At 41.5% G+C, this 16,945-nt stretch overlaps 1 protein-coding gene across 5 annotated transcripts in view; it reads left to right on the forward strand.

Moving 5' to 3' along the window:
- Nucleotides 1-416: 416 nt before the first annotated feature.
- The window catches only part of LOC109900628 (unconventional myosin-VI), a 154,308-nt gene continuing 137,779 nt past the window's right edge, over nt 417-16,945 (forward strand). For 2 of the 5 annotated variants that reach the window (XM_031837017.1, XM_031837020.1), the window contains exon 1: nt 417-552. The gene's annotated coding sequence lies outside the window, so the exon portion shown is untranslated. Of the gene's footprint in view, nt 557-16,945 lie in introns of all 5 variants that reach the window. The other 3 variants (XM_031837018.1, XM_031837021.1, XM_031837019.1) reach the window with 3 other exon arrangements.

Here is a 16,945-nt window from a genome sequence, read left to right on the forward strand (position 1 = left end):
AGGGACTCACCAGTGAGGAGCCAACATGTTCTCAGGGCAGAATGCACACATTAGGAGGCACCATTGTCTGTGTACAGAAACATGAAGCAGATGTAGCTCTGGCCTCCTCTCAGGTGATTCTCTAATGTGATGCACTCACCCTGCAGCTATCAGCTTTCAATCTGGTATTGGGTGACTTCTTTAGGGGAGGGGACTTTAATGTTACTGGGTCACTCAAACATGTATGATGCCCAAGTTGTCTGGAAACTTGGTCTGCATTTTTCAGAACCCTGTAGTGGCATAATTGCTTAGAAATAAGTCTTGCTAAGTGGCTATTGAACCACATGGCTGCGTAGACCGTTTGAAAAGATAATTGGATACATATAATCTAAATGTGTACAACTGTCCTGTAGTGTCAAGTGACGTCATGACCAATTCCTTGGACTTGTGAGCGAGTCGGAGGTTGCTGCAGGAAGGGGAGATCGGAGGTTGGATCTACACCCAGCAGTCTATTGGGGAAACTTTCACTTTTATAAACAAGTGTCGGGCTGCACTGGTTGAAGAGGATACGAGGTAGGTAATGTCAGCGAGCATTTTTTCCCCCCTTACTAACTAAATTCAATGCAATTGTTGAAAGCTTTTTAAATAGTGGTAGCTAGTTGTACACGGGAGTTATCTTTGCTAGCTGGTTGGCTAACATTAGCAGGCTACATTGATGCCAATGGAGGCTGTCAACGCAGGAGACGATTGCCATCACATGTATTCTTCCTTCGGGAAAACCGTAAACACAGCATCCTGGAATGTAGACTTTTGTTCCGATTTTCGCTCAAAGAAATACTCCCTTTTAGAAAACGTTACCGGTTTCCAATGAGTTCAACATTTAGCTGGTCAATTCGATATTTGACACGCTCCGAGACAGAACAGTGTGTGGGTATCACTGAAGGTTCATTACACCGTTCTAGAGTTGTCATTTCCCAGCTGCAGAGCATGCACTGCTGCGTACATCAGATCAGATAATGCGATTCCAGTCGGTTGTTTTTATAACCGTTCCGACGAATGGTTCCATTATAATATAATTCTAACAATTATGCACCCTCAACGCAATTGCATGAGGATTGATGGAACCCTTGTGTCCTGACCGAAGTGTTCCGGTTTTGTAGCTCGTTCGTTTTCTTCTCACCCACACACATAGGCAGTACCTGTTGTGTGTGGCAAGAGATTCAACTGAGCAACCAATTGAAGCATGGGCCTGCATCTAGCCTACACAATGCTTAAAAAAACAAACAGGAGTTTTCATATAGACACACAGGTACGTGTGCTCTCTTTATGGATTGCAATAACTCATGCCTGTGTTCTCAGATGAGTAATGTCCTAAATCAAAAATGTTACATGGTTACATGAGAATTCAGTGTGTGCAATAGGCTATGCTGTTCTGTGTCTGACAGACCAGACAGACAATTGATGGAAAGAACTAGAGGTGCCAAGTTCACCATTTTTCCATTGGTCCCACTGTCTGCAGACGTTGCCAACAGGAAATGGTTTGTCTCAGTTTTTTGAGGGACTTTGATCTTTGGTCATTTCCATACCTGTTTTATTTTTATGAGAGTGTGAATTGCTATCAGTCACAGTGTTGCTGCTCTTTGTGACAGAAGCGTTGCACCTGTGTTGACATCCTGCTAGTAAAAGTTGAGGGCGTTCAAAGTCCTTTCAGGAAATATTCACTTTACTACCTGGCTCATGCACTGCCGGTTTCACCTTTCTTAAAAGACATTTGAAGACCACTGGAAAGGTCTACTTTTACCCAGTGTATAGCTATTGCTTGTAGGATACAGCAGGCTAAATATCCCCTTTTCTGTTATAACCACTGTGGGTCCAGCTTTAACAATGCAAATTCCTCCATATTATTGGACCATTATTGATGTGCAGCAGCAATACAATTATATAAAAGGCCTTTTGGATTCAATGACTCTGTACGTACACTATAAAACACAAGGTTTTAAAGCTGTAAAGTGCAATCTCACTGGTTTCTTATTTGACTGCTGCCCTCAGTGTCTTGATGGTAAAACAGCATCCCACACCATGGGACCAGGGTTATCGTAACCCTTTCATCAGACACTGGTTAACTCCCAAATGGCAGCCTATTTCTTAAATAGTACACTACTATTGACCAGGGGCCCTATGGGGAATGCACTAAATTGGGAATAGGTTGCCTAACCACCACAGTGTGTATGTGGGTGCCAGTGATGACGGAATGGGGACTGCTGATATCGTGTTTCTGAGGGGTATGATACTATATGGTGGATTCCATCCAGACCTCATTGGCTCATCCGTGTGCCTTTTGTAATTAGTGGAATGTGAGCTGATTTAGTCATGCCCCAGTGAGAAGACTAAAGTCTCTGTTCAGTGTGATGAGGACTGAGGAGTGTCACCTTACACTGTATGTGGTGTGTAGGCTACCCAGACTCTGCTCCCCCAGGTGCTGCATCTGACACCTCTGACTCTTGTTGTATATTCACACACATTCAAAACTAGAGGTCGACCAACTATGATTTTTCAACGACGATACCGATTATTGGAGAACCAAAAAAAGCAGATGCCTATTTTAATTTTTTATATATATATATTTGTAATAATGCCAATTACAACAATACTGAATGATCAATTAACACTTATTTGAACTTAATATAATACATAAATTAAATCAATTTAATCTCAAATAAATAATGAAACGTGTTAAATTTGGTTTAAATAATGCAAAAACACAGTGTTGGAGAAGAAAGTAAAAGTGCAATATGTTTTATATTTTTTTAATTTCACCTTTTTTTAACCAGGTAGGCCTGTTGAGAACAAGTGTTCATTTACAACTGCAACCTGGCCAAGATAAAGCAAAGCAGTGTGACAAAAACAACAACACAGAGTTACACATAAACAAACGTACAGTCAATAACACAAAATAAATGAAAAACAAATCTATGTACAGTTTGTGCAAAAGTAGAAGAGTTGGGAGGTAGGCAATAAATAGGCCCTAGAGGTGAAATAATTACAATTTTAGCATTAATACTGGAGTGATAGATGTGCAGTTGATGATGTGCAAGTAGAGATACCGGGGTGCAAGAGGGTAAGTAATAATATGGGGATGAGGTAGTTGGGTGTGCTATTTACAGATTGGCTGTGTACAGGTACAGTGATCGGTAAGCTGCTCAGACAGCTGATGCTTAAAACTAGAGGGAGATATAAGTCTCCAGCTTCCGTGATTTTTGCAATTCATTCCAGTCATTGGCAGCAGAGAACTGGAAGGAAAGGCGGCCAAAGGAAGTGTTGGCTTTGGGGGTGACCAGTGCAATATACCTGCTGGAGTGCGTGCTATGGGGGGGTGTTGCTATGGTGACCAGTGAGCTGAGATAAGGCAGGGCTTTACCTAGCAAAGACTTATAGATGACCTGGGTTTGGCGACGGATATGTAGTGAGGATCGGTAGGATAGTCAGTTTTACAAGGGTATGTTTGGCGGCATGAGTGAAGGAGGCTTTGTTGTGAAATAGGAAGCCGATTATAGATTTAATTTTGGATTGGAGATGCTTAATGTGAGTCTGGAAGGAGAGGTTACAGTCTAATCAGACACCTAGGTATTTTTAGTTGTCCATATATTCTAAGTCAGAACCGTCCAGAGTAGTGATGCTAGTCGAGCGCGAGGGTGCAGACAGCAATCAGTTGAAGAGCACGCACTTAGTTTTACTAGCATTTATAAGCAGTTGGAGGCCACGGAAGTGTTGTATGGCATTGAAGCTCGTTTGGAGGTTTGTTAGCACAGTGTCCAAAGAAGGGTCAGATGTATACAGAATGGTGTCGTCTGCGTAGAGATGGATCCGAGAATCACCAGCAGCAATAGCGACATCATTGATATATACAGAGAAAAGAGTCGGCCCAAGGAATTGAACCCTGTGGCACTCCCATAGAGGCTGCCAGAGGTCCGGACAACAGGCCCTCCGATTTGACACACTGAACTCTGTTAAGTAGTTGGTGAACCAGGCGAGGCAGTCATTTGAGAAGCCAAGGCTATTGAGTCTGCCGATAAGAATGCGGTGATTGACTGAGTCAAAAGCCTTTGCCAGGTCAATGAAGACTGCTGCACAGTACTGTCTTTTATCGATGGCGGTTATGATACCGTTTAGGACCTTGAGCGTGGCTGAGGTGCACCCATGACCAGCTCGGAAACCATATTGCATAGTGCAGAAGGTACGGGGGGATTCGAAATGGTCGGTGAACTTGGCTTTCGAAGATTTTAGAAAGGTAGGGCAGGATGGATATATGTCTATAATAGTTTGGGTCTAGAGTGTCACCCCCTTTAAAGAGGGGGTTGACATCGGCAGCTTTCCAGTGTTTGGGGATCTCAGACGATGCGAAAGAGAGGTTGAATAGGCTAGTAATAGGGGTTGCAACAATTTTGGCAGATCATTTAAGAAAGAGAGGGATCCAGATTTTGCAGTTCTTTCAGAACATCAGCTGTCTGTATTTGTGTCATGTAAAAAAAGCTAACGTTTACGTTCCTTGCTCAGAACATGAGAACATATGAAAGCTGGTGGTTCCTTTTAACGTGAGTCTTCAATATTCCCAGTTAAGTTTTAGGTTGTAGTTATTGTAGGAATTGATGCGTCAACTATTTAATTTATCATCGAATCACCAGCTTTCATATGTTTGAATCATTGATTTTAAATCAAATCATTGATTTTAAGGAAGGCGTTTATGATTAGGTACATTTGTGCAACGATTGTGCTTTTTTTCCCCGCGATTGTGCTTTAGTTAAATCATCACCCGTTTGGCAAAGGTGAAATAGGCTGTGATTCGATGATAAATGAACAGGCACTGCTTTGATTATATGCAACACAGGACAAGCTAGTTAACCTAGTAATATCATCAGCCATATGTAATTAACTAGTGATTATGTGAAGATAGTTTTTTATAAGATAAGTTTAATGCTAGCAAGCAACTTACCTTGGCTCCTTGCAGCCACAAGGTCCTTTTGATACTGCACTTGCTTAACAGGGGGTCAGCCTGCCGTAACAGGTGGTCAGCCTGCCGTAACAGGTGGTCAGCCTGCCGTAACAGGTGGTCAGCCTGCCGTAACAGGTGGTCAGCCTGCCACACAGTCTCCTTGTGGATTGCAATGTAATCGGCCATAATCTGCGTCCAAAAAGGCTGATTACCAATTGTTATGAAAACTTGAAATTGGCCCTAATTAATCGGTCGACCTCTATTCAAAACCCCCCCAAACCAGCTTTGTTGTGTAGGATCAGGGTTGTAAATGGGAGAGCAATGGAGGTGTGAGCTTTGGCTGTAAAAGGCTAGTAGTTTTCTATTTATCTCTCATTTTGTTATTAGCACACAGAACAACAAACCAGGTTCTATAGTAGGTAGGCTATGTAGTGGAAATGATGTGCCATGAGCTGTTTCTATTGATCTGATATGAAGGATGACACCGTCATGGAAGGTTTTATTTCTTCCCTTTTCAGACCAAATGGCTGAGGTGAGCCTCTGTACTGACTGAGCCTCTACTGTCTATGACAGACCTCCTTGGCATGGGTCTTTTATCACATCACACTGCTGAGTTTTGCGAGTGGGCTCGAATCTTCAGTTTATTCATACCTTTTTCTCCCTCCATGTCTCCGCTGTGAACTTGGCCTGATTGCATAACTTCATGCCTTAAGTGATTTAGCCAGCGACATAGATGCAAATGAACCCAGCCCATCTTTAAGGCAGGTAGTCAGTGTATCCTTAGTAACATATGTCGTCCCTGGTGCCAGAACTATAGATCAGGTGTTTCTAACCTTTGGAAACTCAACCCAAGGCCTCCTTAAGGAATGGAGTTATGCTCTCTCACTCCGTAATAGATATCACGTTTATTTATAAAGCCCTTTTTACATCCGTTTATGTCACAAAGTGCTATACAGAAACCCAGCCTAAAAGCCCAATCAGCAAGCAATGCAGATGTAGAAGCACGGTGGCTAGGAAAAACTCCCTAGAAAGTCAGGAACCTAGGAGGAAACAGAGAGTACAGGCTCTGAGGTGTGGCCTCTTGTGGCTGTGCCGGGTGGAGATTGTAACACAACATGGCCAAAATGTTCAAACGTTCAAAGATGACCAGCAGGGACAAATAATAATCACAGTGGTTGTAGAGGGTGCAACAGGTCTGCACCTCAGGAGTACATGTCAGTTGGCTTGTCATAGCTGACCATTCAGAGTTCGAGACAGCAGGTGCGGTAGAGAGAGAGAGCGAGAGAGTTGAAAACAGCAGGTCCAGGACAAAGTAGCACGTCCGGTGAACAGGTCAGGGTTCTATAAAATCTGTACTATTGCTCTAAGGACATTTAGTTTAGGTGGTTTAGTCTACAGTGCACATACTACAGTTACAGTACCAGTATGTGATTTGTTATTACTGATAGGGTTAGATAATATTTGGGGAGTTAGCTTGATTCAGTATCAGTTTGATAGTTGTTTCCACAACAATGAATATTTTTATACCAGTGCCGAAGTCTGAATAGGCCTTCATACAGATGACACACAGGCTAGACCGAGGCCTATTCAATCAATATCAGTTATTTGCTTCTCTGTATTGGAGTAGAAATATTGACATTATTTTCACTCTGTCTGCAGTCATCTAGTGCTCTAAGCTATGAGTCCAGATAAAGGATTTGCTGGTGACTGAAGCATGAGGAGGTTCCATTTGTAATATATGCAATTATTTATTCTCTATTATTGCCTTGGCCAAGCCCAACCCTGGTTGCTCATTAGGCAGCTTTATTAAGGGAAACTTTGACCCATATTAAACCAGCACTCTCCCTACTCCCAACCCTATGACATAAAAGGAAATATTATAGACTACAGTCTGTTTCTTTTGTTTTCTGTTGGCAATTTTTATACACAGAAACATTATAGTTCTCTGTTCTATAGATGGAATAGTGGGACATTTTGACTCACCCATGGGATGAGCATTCAGCATTCACTGTTATTTTCTTAATCAGAATTTAACTGCAGCATCAATAATTCACTGTCTCTATGTGGTAACTTTAATGGGTTACAGAGTTAATGTTTAAGTTAATTCATTGAGCTGTATCTAAAGATATTTTCTTGAGTTGTTTACATATGTAATTGTATTAGAATTTGTGTGCTGGAGATTGGGAGAACTACATATATATTTTTGTTGTATTGTTCGTATTGGATTACGCGTTTGACTGCAAGTTCTAGAATGCCTTGCGACAGGAAATAGAGAAAGAACGCGCCAGTTATGTACAAGTGATAAGTGATTATCCTGACTTTCGCTAGCAACTTTCTTTTATAGTTTTGTAGAATATAAAGTTGTTAAATGTAACATGAACAAGTAGTATTACTAAAAGAAGCTTTCATTTCAAACCCGACTTCCCAAGTCATTACTTTGAAGATAGTTATTCTATATTTTGGTGCCGAAACCCAGGAAAAGTATGAGCTGCGACGAAGATTGTAGGGATGAAGCGGCTGAATTGGCTGAGGAGGAACGTCGGCATGAAGCAGAAAGAACGAGACGAAAGCGGGGAATATAATTGTTTGAGGTGACTGTGTTTTCTATTGTTTTTCTATGGGGAACTAGATTTATGAGGCACCTGGTTGCAGTTCCTATGGCTTCCACTAGACGTCAACAGTCTTTAGAAATTGGTTGATGTTTTTCCATTGAGAAATTAAGAAGTACGGCTGTTCAGAATGAGTGTCAAGCCAAGTGTACTCTTTTGTTTGGTCCGCTCTCCAGGTCATGCGCTCCACGTTGATTTTATCCACTATTGAACCCAGTATATTCCCTCTTAAATTTTATTGATTATTTACGTTTTAGGATACCCAAAGATGGATAAGGAAAGTTGTTTGAAATGTTTGGACCAAGTTTACAGGTAACTTATTAGATAATTTGTAGTCATGTTGGGCGAGTTGGAACCGGTGTTTTTCTGAATCAAACACGCCAAATAAATGGACATTTTGGGGATATAAAAAGGAGTTTATCGAACAAAAGGACCATTTGTGATTGTTTCTGGGACATATTGGAGTGCCAACAGAAGAAGATCTTCAAAGGTAAGGCATGAATTATATCATTATTTCTGACTTTCGTGTCGCACCTGCTTGGTTGAAATATGATTTTCATGTGTTTGTACGGTGAGGTGCTGTCCTCAGATAATCACATGGTTTGCTTTCGCCGTAAAGCCTTTTTAAAATCTGACAAGGTGCCTGGATTAAGAAGAGGTTGAACTTAATTTTGGTGTATTGCACTTGTGATTTTATGAAAGTTAAATATTTCTAATAATTTAATTAGAATTTCGCGCTCTGCAATTTCACCGGATGCTAGCTGAACGTCTAACAGGTTAATTAACAGACAGTAACTATGATGATGCAATCGCTCTGCTCAAGAGCAGATTTGGAAGGAAAGATCTTGTGATTAGTGCTCACATGTCAAAGCTGCTGAATATCACTCCTGTGAAGAAATCCTCTGACCTAAATGCATTGAGGCAGCTATATGATGAATGTGAAATTCAGATTAGGAGCTTGGAATCACTGGGTGTAGTGTCAGAAACCTATTACAGTGTCTTATGCCCAATCTTACTGCAGATGAATCCAGAGGACATAGCTCTTGACTATAGTCGTCAGAGGGGAGTAGATGATGAATGGAAAGTGGCTGAGATCGTCAGTTTCCTACAGAAGGAGGTTCAGAGCAGGGAGAGAGCACTACAAATGACAAGATCATGCAACCAACAGAAAGAGAGCAAACCATGGAACAAGTCATGCTCCTCCAATGAAATGAAAACAAAAAGACCCAACATGCCATCTGCTGTGGCACTGCACACAGCCAGCCAGAAGGAAGAAAACGGTCTATTCTGTGACAGTGCAGACCACACGCAAAGAGAAACTAAAGAAAATGGGAAGATGCTTTATATGTTTAGGACAGAAACGCATAGCAAAATTCTGAAAAGTCAAAGATGTGTCATGTGGAAGCAGACATCACATTGCTGTGTGTCCAGGAAAGAGGAGTGAGGTGCATCCCCTACTGTATCTGCAGATGCTGCTGTTTCCTCAGTTATTCCCCATTCAGTGAAGATGAAACCAGATGGACAGAACACTGTGTTGCTACAAACGGCAAAGGCATGGGTAGAAGGCCCATCGGGCAGGAAGATAGCTCGTTGCTTACTAGATGGAGGCAGTCAAGAGAAACTTCATACATGAAAACCTTGTGAAGGGCTTGAAGCTACCAGTAATCAGACAAGAGGCACTCACTCTTCACACGTTTGGCTCCTCTGCTCCAGCAATATCCCAACTCAACACAGTGAAAGTCGTCTTGGAGAATGTCTGAGCAAACAGCAGAGAATAGGTATAGAGGCAATTGAAACCCCACAAGTGTGCACAGCTGTGATGAAGGTTTCTGGTGAACAGATTGAACATGAGCTCAATGGAAGGGGACTTCAGCTTGCAGACTTTCCAGGAGATGACACTGATCCTGAACTCTCTGTCCTGATAGGAGCAGACTACTACTGGCAGATAGTATCAGGCAGAGTGGAGCGACTGACGGATACACTGGTTGCTTTAGAGAGCACCGTTCGATGGTTGGTGCAGGGACCAGTGTCCATGTCAAGTGTCGCAGAGGCAACATGCATGTTCATCCCACTTGATGAAGACACACTAGTCTCCAAACAACTGCATGCATTCTGGGAGCTTGAGTCTCTGGGTTTTGTAAGCGAGAAAACACAGAAACCAGAGGAAAACTAGGCTCTACAGAGGTTCGAGAAAACAACCACCTTCAATGATGGACGATACCACGTGGAGTTGCCATGGAAACGAGAAATGCCAGAACTGCAAGACAACTATAGAATCGCCAAGAAACGGTTTGAAGGTCTGAAGAAAAGACTGAAGAAGGATGTGACGTTGTACAGCAGATACAATGAAGTAGTAGAAGACTACTTACAACAGGATATGGAAGAGGACGTGCCCAAGGACAACGCATCAAGTGCAGACAACGTAAAATACTACTTACCTCACCATGCAGTACTCTGAGGAGATAAGGTGACGACAAAACTAAGAGTGGTGTTTGATGCCTCATCCCATGAAGATGTCTGTCCATCGCTCAATGACTGTCTACTCACAGGACCGAACCTGAATCCGGATCTGCTCAGCGTTCTGATAAAGTTCAGACTACATGAGATCGCATTCATGGCAGACATCAATAAGTTTTTCCTGCAGATATCTCTAGCAGAGAGAGACTGAGACGATGTGAGATTCCTGTGGCTCACAGGCCCATCAAGGGGAGAAAATGAAGAGGAGCTGCGTGTGCTGAGGATGAAAAGAGTGGTATTTGGAGCTTCCCCAAGTCCATTCTTGCTGGAAGCTACAATCAGGAAGCACCTGAAACAATATAAAACATAACAACCAGAAGTTGTAGATGACTTCATTGCAAGTTCACGCAATGTTGAAGAGGCTTACCTTGTGACAACAACTGATACGCGAATGCTGTCGATTGCAGGCATGGACCTCTGCAAGTGGATGACCAACTCTCCTGAACTGAAAACAAAATGGGAGGAGAGTACGACAACTGACCACCCGTTGATGCTAGAAACACAAGTAGTGCTGAAGGTTTTCACCATCAGGATCAAGTGCATGTTCCAGGAAATGTGGGAGAGGAGACTCAGCTGGGACAAAGAATTACCACCTGATCTGACATGACAATGGCAACAGTGGTGTTCAGAACTACCCCAGTTACACCAGCTCGCCATACCAAGGTGGTACAGAATAGACATGCGGCCACGGAACAGCCACACCCTGAAATTACACGTGTTCTGTGATGCAAGTGAAAGGGCTTACAGTGCAGTAGCTTACTTGCAAGGTGAATCACAATCCAGGGAAACAACAAGTCTAGTCGCATCCAAGTCCAGGGTAGCCCCACTTAAGAAAATGTCTCTGCCATGCCTGGAGCTCATGGGAGCTGTGATTGGAGCAAGACTAGCAAACAACCTGATGACCACACAAAAAATGGAAGAAAAACAGATCAAAATGTGGACAGACTTGATGATCATGCTGCATTGGATTTGCAGCTCAGTTAAGAAATTCAGAGTCATGGTCACATATTGAAGGGAAAACTAATCCAGCCGGCATCCCTACAAGAAGACACACTGTTCGAAAACATGACACAGAGCCAGCTATGGTGGAATGGACCCAGAATTCTGACATCACCCAATCAGTCCGAGGAGACTGATGATAACAAGGTTCTAGAAGAGGTAAATATAGAACTCAAGTCCAGTCGCCAGGTTACTGTACAACTCTCAGCAAACAGCACAGACATCACTGAACCTGTGTTGGAGCTTGAAAGGCACAGCAAACTGAAAAGAGTGTTCAGAGTCACCGCCTGGATAAAGAGATTAATAGCCTATGCTCGTACAAACAAAGATGCAAGGTGAACTGACTGCTGATGAACTGTTCGATGCAGAAAAGTACTGGATCAAGGTAACACAACAACCGAGTTTCGGACAGGAGATCAAACTACTGAAGGCAGGAAAAAGCCTAAACAATGACTGTAAAATCAGAGAACTGAAACCGTTCTTGGATGAATACAAACTACTCGGTGTAGGAGGAAGACTGCAACAGTCCAACTTCACATTCGGAGAGCAGCACCCATGGTTTCTGGCCAACAAGTACAGATACTCAGAAATGCTGATAGAGTACCACCATGAGAAGGTCATGCATTCTGGAGCAAGAAACACTCTAGTACAAATCAGAGAGCGATACTGGATACTTTTGCGTGCTAGTCAAGAGCACAGTGGCAAGATGTATAGTGTGCAAGAGATTCAAGGCAAGGGCCGGACAGCAGGTCACTGCGCCTTTACCAAAACACAGAATAACTGAATCCCCACCATTCAAAGTCACAGATGTGGATTTTGCAGGACCCCTCTATGTGAAAGAAAATGGTTCTGTAAAGAAGTCATACATTGCACTGTTCACTTGTGCTGTAACCAGAGCAGTGCATTTGGAACTGGTCTCAGATCAGTCAACAGAGACATTCCTGTTAGCTCTAAAGATTCATCTCAAGGAGAGGATTATGCAAGATAATACACCCAGACAAACCTGGAAACTAGGAAAGATAGGCCGAGACGGCCTAGTTAGGTCATGTTCAGTTCGTACTGCTTCAGGGACTTTGTTGAGGAGACCTATTCAGTTGATATACTGCCTAGAGATTTAGATGAACACAGTTGTTCATTGGGGGGAGGATGTTGTAACTTTAATGGGTTACAGAGTTAATGTTTAAGTTGATTCATTGAGCTAGATCTAAAGATATTTTCTTTAGAGTTGTTTACATATATAATTGTATTAGAATTTGTGTGTTGGAGATTTAGAGAACTACATATATTTTTGTTGTATTGGTTCGTATTTGATTACGCTTTTGACTGCAAGTTCCAGAATGCCTTGCGACAGGAAGTAGAGAAAACACGTACAAGTACAAGTACAAGTGATTATCCTGACCTTCGCTAGCAACTTTCTTTTATAGTTTTGTAGAATCTGAAGTTGTTAATGTGAACAAGTAGTATTACTAAAAGAAGCTTTCATTTCAAACCCGACGTCCCGAGTCATTACTTTGAAGACAGTTATTCTATACTCTATGGCCATGGATCATGTATAGCTTTTACTAATCTTGCGTCTCCCCTGTGTTGCTATTCCTCCTGTACCGATGCTGAAACTTAACTAGTGCTTTTAAGAGACACAGTGGGATAAGCAGCTTGGGGCCTCCAGACTCTGGCTGGATACCAAATGGCACCCTATTCCCTACATACTGTAGTGCACTACTTTTGACCAGGGCCCACAGTTTTGTACACTATATAGGGAATAGGGTGCCATTTGGGACTCTGAGTGTGTGTGTGTCTGCTTGGGCCTAATGTTGTGGCCCAAGCTAGCTGTGTGAGAGAGGCCACCACTGTTTTCCTGCCAGTTCCATTTGGCTCCAGTCATTGTCTCAAAGTGTTTTCCATGTTCTCGTTGGCTAGATAAGATGGATGGGCTCTTGGGAAATGGGAACTCCTGGTTTTCAGTGTCTCTCACTTGCTATCTGAGTGTCTTCATACCGTGACACCACCGAGGCTTCCTCTCTATTCATTGTCTGGTGGCTGTGGAGTGTCTCTCTTGAGTCCCAAATGGTACCCTATTCCCTAATATAGTGCGCTACCCTATGGGCCCTGGTCAAAAGTATTGCACTACAAATGGAATAGGTTGCCATTTGTGTGGTATGTGCGCATTGAATAATCAGTGGTGTATCTGTATAGGGATGACATCACACAGCAGAGAGATTACTGTACGCCTGAAAAGAGAAGATTGTGGGAGCGAGATTTCGGCTGTCTGTGTAGCACTCGAGGGACTGGCCGTAGGGGGATGTTGTCTTAGGGTTTAGTTGACAAAGGACAGACTGGGTCCTAGTAAAGGTTCCTTTTCAGTTTGTGGAATCCTTAGTTGAGATCCATGCGATTTGCTCAAACTTTTGAGTAGGCCTAAATGGTGGAAATGTCAATGGAAGATAGGCTAAGATTTATGCCAATGTGATGATGATAGCTCATAGTGATGGGGGGGATTGATACAGTTACATATCGTAATATTATTTTAGACAATATTATACCTTTGACTAAAAGTATAGATTTGTTAAAATATGATTTATTTTTCATTATTATTGTTATTATTATTAGGTATTAACTCATATTGTTCATCCTATAGCTTCTTCTCCATCTTCTTTTTTAAATAGTGAGCCAACATGTTTTCAGCACATTTCCATGACTGATCAAAACAAAAAATTTCATCCTCTCTCTTGTTTCTCTGCAGTAGATATATATATATATATATATATATAGTGAGCAATATGTTTTGGAACATTAAATCGCAATAAAATCACAGTATCGAATCGCAATACATATAGAATCAGGACAATCACAAAGTATATCTTACCGGCACCTACAGTTCCTTCAGAAAGTATTCACACCCCTTGACTTTGTTGTTTTTGATTTACATTTAGATTTTGTGTCACTGGCCTACACACAATACCCCATAATGTCAGATGAGTTATGTTTTTAGAAATGTGTACAAATTAATAAAAAATGAGGAGCTGAAATGTGTTGAATCAATAAGTATTCAACTCCTTTGTTATGGCAAGCCTAAATGCGTTCAGGAGTAAAAATGTGCTCAACATGTCACATAATAAGTTGCATGGACTCACTCTGTGTGTAATAGTGTTTAATTTTTTTTTTTAAATGACAACCAGATCTCTGTACCTCACACACACTGAGATGTTCAAAACATTAAGAACACCTGCTCTTTCCATGGCAGACTGACCAGGTGATAGCTAGGATCTCTTATTGATGTCACCTGTTACATCCACTTCAATCAGTGTAGATAAAGAGGAGGAGACAGGTTCTTCATGTATTTTTAAGCCTTGAGACAACTGAGACATGGATTGTGTATGTGTGACATTCAGAGGATGAATGGGCAAGACAAGCGATTTAAGTGCATTTGGACAGGGTATGGTAGTAGATGCCAGGCGCACTGGTTTAAATGTGTGTCAAGAGCTGCAACGTTGCTGGGTTGTTCACGCTCAACAATTTCCCTTGTGTATCAAGAAGGGTCCACCATCCAAAGGACATCCAGCCAACTTGACACAGCTGTGGGAAGCATTGCAGTCAACATGGGCCAGCATCCCTGTGGAACGCTTTCGACACCTTGTAAAGTCCATGCTCCAACAAATTGAAGCTGTACTGTGGTCATAAAGGAGGGGTGCAACTCAATATCAGGATGGTATCCTTAATGTTTTGTACACGCAGTGTAAAATGATTTAAACACCAATTCAACCAGAAAGACCAGGGAGGTTTTTCCAATGCCTTGCAAAGATGGGCACATATTGATAGATGGCTGAAATAAAAAAAAGCTAACATTAAAACTCCCTTTGACCATGGTGACGTTCTGAATTACACTTTGGATGGTATATTAATATACCAAGTCACTACAAAGATTACAGGCGTCCTTCCTAACTCAGTTGCCGGATAGGAAGGAAACTGCTCAGGGATTTCACAATGAGCCCAATGGTGACTTTAAAACAGTTACAGAGTTTCATGGCTGTGATAGAACTGAGGATGGATCAACAACATTGTAGTGAATCCACAATAATGACTTAAATGATGGCGTGAAAAGAAGATGCCTGTACAGAATAAAGTATTCAAAACATGCATCCTATTTGCAATAAAGCACTAAAGTAAAACTGCAAAAAAAATTGGAAAAGTAAAGAACTTTATAAAGCGTTATGTTTGGGGCAAATCCAACACATCACTGAGTACCACTCTTCATATCTTCAAGCATGGTGGTGGCTGCATCATGTTATGGGTATGCTTTTCCTAGAGGAAAATCTGGTTCTCTCTACTTTCCAACAGACACTGGGAGACATTCACTTTTCAGCAGGACAATAACCTAAAACACAAGACCAAATATACACTTACCAAGACAACAGTTGAACAGTTGATTACCAAGACAACGTTGAACGTTCATGAGTGGCCTAGTTTAAAATGTTGATTTAAATTTACTTAAATGGCTGTCTAGCAATGATCAACAACCAACTTGACAGAGTTAGAATACTTTTTAAAAAGAATAATGTGCAAATATTGTACAATCCCGGTGTGCAAAGCACTTAGACTTACCCAGAAAGACTCACAGCTGTAGCCTAATCTCTGCCAAAGGTGATTGTAATGTATTGAATCAGGAGTGTGAATACTTATGTAAATTATGTATTTCTGTATTTAATTTTCAATAAATTTGATACTATTTATAAAAACTTGTTTTCACTTTGTCCAGTATGGGGTGTTGTGTTTAGTTGGGTGTATCTTTTTGTTGTCCATTTTGAATTCAGGCTGTAACACAACAAAGTGGAATAAGTCAAGGGGTGCAAAGGCACTGTCAGTGTCGTGATAATATCATATCGAGAGGTCTCTGGCAATCCCCAGCCAAAGTAGTGCACGACTCATGAGTAGCATGATTGGAAATAAAATACAACAGAATGTGAACTCAATGTGAACCTGAAAAGGTTTAGGCCTCTTGCTGGAGGAGTTTGAATGCTCCTGGAAGCTCTGGTACCATAAGGTTGGATACATTCAAAGTGAATTTGCACTGAAGAGTAACATGTTAAGGTCCTTTTCATTGTCTTACTGATACTTTAATTACAGATAAGAATGTGTGACCTGGAAGCTGCCCTGCCTTTTGTCAGTTTGACTTGTTAGATTTATTTCACCATTTTAAACACAATACAACCACACATGGATAATGTTATGACAAATAAATGGTTAAAACATTCACAATCATAAACATAGTAGGCTTAGGCTAGACAGTAGACAATGCAGTGCAGTGATCAGCAAATCCCCTAGTCCAGGGGTTCTCAACAATTTGGGTCCGGGGACCCTGTTGTGATAGCAAATTCATCTGGGATCCCTCATAACTCCAGGGAAATAACATAGCATACAAGGAGTTTTACTATGACTTCGGTAGTGCATGGCCTGAAAAAACAGGTCTCATGCCCTGGGAAGGAACATCTTAAAGGCACACTTGGCATTGGGGAGAATGTTGTTGTTTTCAAGCACATTTCCTGCAATTTTAAAAATGAAATGCCATGAGTCAGAACTCTTTATTTTTATTTTTTTAAGCTTAAATTACAGCGCATTTACAGTGCCTATAAGAAAGTCTATACCCCTTTGAACTTTATTTTCACATTTTATTGTGTTTCAAAGTGGGATTGATCTACCCCAAATTCTCTGTCAAAGGGAAAATACAATTCTACAAATGTTTTAAATGAATAAAAATTCAATAACTATTAACCCCCTTTGTCTAGACAAGTCTAAATGAGTTCAGAAGTAATATTTGGCTTAACACATCACATAATAAATGATATGGACTCTTTGT

The sequence above is a fragment of the Oncorhynchus kisutch genome, linkage group LG12, assembly GCF_002021735.2.
Source record: "Oncorhynchus kisutch isolate 150728-3 linkage group LG12, Okis_V2, whole genome shotgun sequence".
Lineage (NCBI taxonomy): Eukaryota > Metazoa > Chordata > Actinopteri > Salmoniformes > Salmonidae > Oncorhynchus > Oncorhynchus kisutch.